At 37.2% G+C, this 7001-nt stretch overlaps 1 long non-coding RNA gene across 1 annotated transcript; it reads left to right on the top strand.

Annotated features, from left to right (window-relative positions):
• The first annotated feature begins 1537 nt into the window (after nucleotides 1-1537).
• On the top strand, nucleotides 1538-6478 carry LOC148353133 (uncharacterized). Its single transcript, XR_015852684.1, has 2 exons — nucleotides 1538-1666; nucleotides 5798-6478. It is a non-coding gene; the product is annotated as an uncharacterized LOC148353133 (long non-coding RNA).
• The last annotated feature ends 523 nt before the right edge of the window (nucleotides 6479-7001 follow it).

The raw sequence follows: 7001 nt of genomic DNA, 5'->3' as shown, positions 1-7001 counted from the left end.
CCGTCTCAAAAGGTTTGTCTTTTTAAAACCAAAGTGACACTAGTCTTCAGATAGAAGGTAAGTTGGATGTTTTTCCGACTGACTGGGCAAGGGCTGCAGTTCACCCTGGACTGGTACCCGCTCAATCTCAAGTCTTATCTCAGCAGCCACTTCTATAATTGGTACATGCACTTTTTGCATGGTTCTTACGGTTGCTTGAAATCTTTAAAAATTTGATATGTTTTCAAGGATCAGAAATTTTGGATGAAGGGCTTGTAAATTCTTTAAATTGTTGCCATTTTCCTCAAGTCTGCTTAAAAATGACAATGACACTGCCCTCTGGTGGCTTTGCTTAGCCATGGTATTTTTTCCTCCCTTGTTATCAGCAGCAGCTGGCATTGTATAACATTGTCCTATAAAGCGTCATCGCACCCAAGAGGACAGGTGAAAGCTACACCCAAGCAGGGCACTATGCAACTTGTATTGGTACAAGGATTGGCTTCTTTAAATACTTGAAGAGAACCTTATTGGGGCCCGTATGAAGATAAAACCATCCAAGTCTCAAAGCATCTCTGTGCCAGCAAAATGAATCAATGATGGACATTTATTATGGTCTGTTCAAAAAAATGAACGTAGTGTTTCCTAGTGGTTGATTGTAATGAGAAGATCTTCCTGTAGCTAAAAATGTAGGGTCCATATTATGGTCATTTAATAAATGCTAAATGGTCTGCAATTATATAGCGCTTTTCAAGTCAATGAAGACCTCCCAAAGCGCTTTACAATGTGCTTCACACTTAGCCATTCACACACCAATAGCGGCCATACAACACTTATATATGAAAATTTTGTTCCAAAAAATGTTTACACGCGTTCAGATTCACAAATAACAGTATATTCGCAATTTACTCAAAATCTAAAGAAAAGTCACCTCTTGATAAATGCACACGCAAGATTAAAAATCTCAAATGTAAATTGCAGATATATGTATAGATCTGCAAAATACACAATTCTCATCTGATTTTTAAGGGTTCTAGAGAAATTGAAAAGCCATTTGGCTTTGAAAGTCTTAAAAAGTGCTTGACTTTGGGCGTGTAAAAGCGTACAAACCCTGTCCTTTACTCTCCAACGTGTTTGAAGAGAAACGAATACAATTCTTCCCCATGTATTAAATGTATGGTATTCATTTGTTCAGAACTCTGCCTCTGCCTCCTGCACATCAAGTGGTGAGTATTTTATGTAAACCGAGGTTCATAATTTTCAGTGGTTTATATTTATTTTGTACTTATGACTGCTACAAACAAAAGTAAATAACTCTGCTCCCTCAACCCACACAAAATATTTTGGATTTTTATTTGGTTTGATTAAATTTTGATGTGGAAGAGCAATAGCATTTTCTAATGGCAAAGGAAATCATTGATTTAACAACATATTTGTTAAGAAAAGGTACCGGTAACGTGGTTCCAACTTATGCGAATTTCCAAAGTGCCACTAGGTGGCAGTAATGCTCCAATGATCGCGCAAAACATTTTAAAATTGGTGTGTGGCATTTAATGTTTTATTATCAGATCGTCGGTCCGCTGCTTTTAATCTACGTTTATGTTTCCAAATTACAAATTGTATACTTCAATAGAAATTATTTGCATCCTGACGATACTGTTCTGTTAGACCTCAGTCTCTAATTTGTGTGGTGAGTTTTGTGTCAGATCATGTGCAATCATGTTCGTAAATAAATTGACCTCCTTATCTTACTTGTCATTTAATTGGCAGTGTAAGAAGGAGATATATTTACATCAACTTGCAAAAGTATTGCCCATTAAGAGCTTTTTGAAATATTGCCATTTTTAAGGCTTCAAACTTTAAAACTCAAACTATTTTCTAAGAAACATCATGTGAGAGACAATGAATGAATGAATGAATGAATGAAAACTTTGATTTCGAACACAAAAATAAAAACAGGACAAAAACAATTAGTCAACAACAGAATAATGTCACATAACATGTTCGAAAAGGGGTAGTCAGAAGCAGATGTTTATTTTTCCTACCCCTTTATCTTCCCTATTCAATACATTTTATAGATAGCTCCTCTTGTGTCCAATACAACAAAATCTCATGGATATACTTATTACATAGGTCAGATATCAATAATTATAATAGTTACAATAATCACGTATTTTATAAACTAATCTTCGCAATACCCATCCCTCAACGTCATAATGCGCATAATGTCCCTACGGCAACAGTGATAATAAAAATAAACACAATACTTATAATAACAGTTCTGATATAATAATAGCAACAATAACAAGTTAACCATAGTTTGAAATGCAGTATTTCCAATCTCCCTCATATCCCATTTTCTCATCCCTGTATTTCGCCAGTAATGCTTTTTTGTATTTAAATTTGAACACATGGATAGTTGAACATTGTTTGATCTCATTTTGCAAATTATTCCAAAGTCTGACTCCACACACAGACACACACACACACTTTTCCTGGTGGTTCTCACCTTTGGGATTTTGAATTCACCACAGCCCCTCAAGTTATAATTTCCCTCTTTCCGAGTGAATCATTTTTGTATGTTTTCTGGCACTATGTTTTTGTTGACCTTAAGTAACAGTTGTGAAGTGAAAAATTGTATTAAATCATCCAATTTTAATAATTCGGACTGCATGAATAAAATATCGGTATGATCCCGATATCCTACCCTGTGCATGGTTCTTATTGCATGTTTTTGAAGGATAAAAAGGGGCTGTAGTGAACTTTTGTAGTTATTGCCCCAGATTTCTGCACAATATGTTAAATATGGCAGAACGAGAGAACAATATAATAAATACAATGCATTATAATTTAAAAGAAATTTGGCTTTATTAACTATTGAAATGCTTTGAGATACCTTAGTTTGTATGTGTCTGATGTGTGTTTTCCAAATTAATTCATTGTCTATTATGACCCCTAAAAACTTAATTTCTGATACAATGTCTATTGCGACACCATTCATTTTTACTTTTAAATCTTGATTTGCCTTACGATTACCAAAGAATATTACTTTGGTTTTATTTAAATTTAAAGATAATTTATTTATATCCATCCATACTTTTAGGTTAATTAGTTCACGATTAATACAGGTTACCAAATCAATATAGTTATCGCGAAAGGTTTCAGCTCAGTCCACAGTGCTGAAGCTTGGCCTTCTTAATATTAGATCACTAGCCTCCAAAGCTTTACTTGTCAATGACCTTATTAATGAACACAATCTTAACCTTATTGGCCTTTGTGACACCTGGTTAAAACCAAATGAGTTTATAGTGTTAAATGAGGCTTCTCCCCCTAACTTTGTGAGTTCGCATTTGGCACGACCATGCAAAAAAGGTGGAGGTGTTGCTCTTATATCGGAAGATAGGTTGAAATTTACTTCTAATACCCCTACTAGTTTTAAAACGTTTGAAGCACTTGTTATGAGGTCCTTAATGTCAACACCAATTTATTTAGTTGTTGTGTATCGCCCACCTGGACCATACTCAAATTTTTTGGAAGAATTTTCGGAACTGTTAACAGACTTAGTAACTTATGCGGACAATGTTGTAATTATTGGTGATTTTAATGTTCACATAAACTCCCCATCAAATTCACTTGCAATTGCATTTAAGTCACTGATTGATACATTTGGTTTCAATCAAATAGTTGATGTGCCCACTCATAAAGATGGGAACACTCTAGATCTTGTCCTGACCCGTGGCGTAGTAGCCTTAAATGTTACAGTGTTACCGTATCCTAATGCCATCTCTGATCACTATTTTGTTAAATGTGAGGTGCTGTTTAATGTTTACTGTGATAAGGAAAATTTAGGCTTTAGCAGTCGTAATATCCGCCCTAAAACGGTGTTAGCCTTAAAAGAATTATTACCTACGGTAACTGCAGCCTTCCCTTCGTACACTGGGTCTGTTGACTCACTTACAAACAACTTCAATACTGCTTTGGTAAATGTTCTTGATTCTGTGGCGCCCCTAAAGTATAAATTCCGACCCAAGAAGAATACACCTTGGTTTACTGAAGAAACTAGGTTACTCAAACTAAGTTGCAGAAAAATTGAACGAAAATGGCGCACTACTAAGCTGGAGGTTTTTCGACTGGCCTGGTGTGACAGTTTGCTGAAATATAAAGTAGCTCTTGCCTCAGCTAAAGCTTCGTATTTCTCTAAGATTATTGTTGAACATAAGAATAATCCGAAATTTTTGTTTGACACAGTGGCGAAACTTACCAGACAACAACTTAACCCAAATGGTTGCACTTATTCTGCTAATGACATTATGGAATTTTTTAATAAAAAGATTCAACTAATCAGGAATGAAATTTTAAAAGAACGCTCTGTTTCCTCCTCCTATATCAAAGATGTGGAGGTGCTAGGTATGGACTGTGTCAGCGGTTGTTCAGAAACATTCTCCAGTTTCAATGATTTGTCCCTTGATAATCTAACACAGATGGTCAGTAGGGCCAAACAAACTACGTGCCTGCTTGATCCGTTTCCAGCTTCACTGGTGAAGGATCTGTTTGGGATCTTAGGACCATCAGTTTTAAATATTATTAATATATCGCTATCCTCGGGTATTGTTCCTGTAGCCTTCAAGTCTGCCGTCATTAAACCCACGCTTAAGCGACCTAACCTTGACCCAGAAAGCCTAGGTAATTATAGGCCAGTGTCAAATCTGCCATTTTTTGCGAAAGTGCTTGAAAAGGTCGTTGCACAGCAGCTAAATGACTTCATGTCAGAAAATAACCTTTTTGAAACTGTCCAGTCAGCATTTAGGGCAAATCATTCTACTGAGACAGCCCTTGCTAAAGTAACCAATGATCTCCTTTTAACAATAGATTCTGGTGCCTCATCAATGTTACTGCTGCTGGATCTCAGCGCTGCTTTTGATACGGTCGACCACAACATATTATTGGTTCGTCTAGAACGCATTGGTATCTCAGGAACTGTACTCTCGTGGTTTAGGTCCTACCTGTCAGACAGGATGCAATGTGTTAACTATGGCAATCTGACCTCTAAACAATCTAATGTCCCTTGTGGTGTTCCTCAAGGCTCTGTACTTGGCCCCCTTATTTTTAGTATTTATATGATCCCGCTTGGTGACATTATCCGCAATTATAATATTAGTTTCCATTGCTATGCAGATGACACTCAACTGTATGTGCCACTGGAAAAAACTGGACATTTAAGTTTTAGAAATCTGGAGACTTGCCTTACTGAGATTCAAAGATGGATGTCAAATAATTTTTTACGCCTTAACCCAGAAAAAACTGAAATGTTGATTATTGGTCCAGCTCACTGTCGTCAGTTGTTTTCAAACACTACCCTGAACCTAGACAAATGTAATATCACCCATAGTGACTCGGTCAAAAATCTAGGTGTTATATTTGATCCTAATCTGTCGTTTCAGTTACATGTGAAAAATATTACTAGAATAGCTTTCTACCACCTCCGTAATATTGCGAAGATTCGTTCGATGCTGTCCCAATCAGATGCAGAGATTTTAATTCATGCGTTTATTACTTCTCGGCTTGATTACTGTAATGTATTGCTTTCTGGTCTCCCGATGTCTAGCATTAAAAGTTTGCAGCTGGTTCAGAATGCGGCAGCTAGACTTTTGACTAAGACCAAAAAGTTTGAGCATATTACTCCTGTATTGGCCAACTTGCACTGGCTCCCAGTCCACTTAAGATGTGACTTTAAGGTTCTCTTATTAACATATAAATGTTTGCATGGGCTTGCACCCTCTTATCTCTCCGATTTGATTTCCCCCTATGTTCCTGCACGGAGTCTGCGCTCGGAAAATGCCGGTCTACTTGTGACTCCGAGAGCCAAGAAGTCTGCGGGCTCGAGAGCGTTCTCCATCCGGGCCCCGGTGTTATGGAACGCCCTGCCTCTGGAGATAAGATCTGCAACCTCAACGGAAGTTTTTAAATCGAGGCTTAAGACACACTTCTATTCCAAAGCATATGATTGATGCCCACCTCATATTCTGTTTTGTCCTGTCTTTTTCCGACGCCTGCCTGGCTGATACGAAGGAGAAGGATGATTTGGGATGGGTCAGCGGACCGGCGTCTGACCTGCAGCATGTCAACCCCTGCATTTACCAGCTGGCAGAGATGGGAGGCAGCGTCGTGGCCGTCATAGACTTTCTGGACTGGTTTGCAGGCTGGGGGCGTCGTTGATGTCATGCACTTTCCGGACATTTTCAACATCTTACCTTATGTTTACTATTATGTGTACAGTAATGCTAATTGTAATTCACCCTGGTCAATCCTGGAAGGGGGATTACCACATGTGAGGTCCTTTCTCAAGGTTTCTCTTTTCTCCTCACACTGAGGTTTTTGAGTTTTCCTTGCCCGCATGCTGGTTTGAGATCAGGTAATTGTGTAATTTTGTAACTGTAATCCTGTGCAGTCCTTTGAGACATTTTTGTGATTAAGGGCTATATAAATAAATTTGACTTGAATTTTGACTTGAATCATTTGAATAGAAAATGTTAGTGTCGTCTGCAAATATTACTATTTTCAATAGTTTTGAAACATTAGAAATATCGTTAATATATAAATTAAATAACTTTGGTCCCAGGATAGAACCCTGTGGTACTCCACAACAGATGTCCAAATATTCAGATGAAAACTCTCCCATTTTTACATATTGCTTCCTCCCCGTCAAATAACTTTTAATCCATTGCAACGCCACTCCCCTGATGCCATATCTTTCCGATTTTTTAATAGTATATTATGATTAATGGTATCAAATGCTTTTTTTAAGTCAATAAATACCCCGACTGCGTATCTCTTCTTTTCTATACTATGGGTGATTTCTTCTACTGCATCAATAATTGCCATTGTTGCTGATCTGTTTGCTCTAAAACCATATTGACTTTCATTAATCAATTTATATTTATCTACAAATTGTTCTAGTCTATTAGTGTAAAGTCTCTCTAATATTTTAGAGAACTGAGGAAGCAGAGATACTGGTCTATAGTTTG

This window comes from Urocampus carinirostris, chromosome 14 (genome assembly GCF_059441175.1).
Source record: "Urocampus carinirostris isolate Australia breed hairy pipefish chromosome 14, RoL_Ucar_1.0, whole genome shotgun sequence".
NCBI classification, from domain to species: domain Eukaryota; kingdom Metazoa; phylum Chordata; class Actinopteri; order Syngnathiformes; family Syngnathidae; genus Urocampus; species Urocampus carinirostris.
This window is presented reverse-complemented; position numbering and strand designations above follow the sequence as displayed.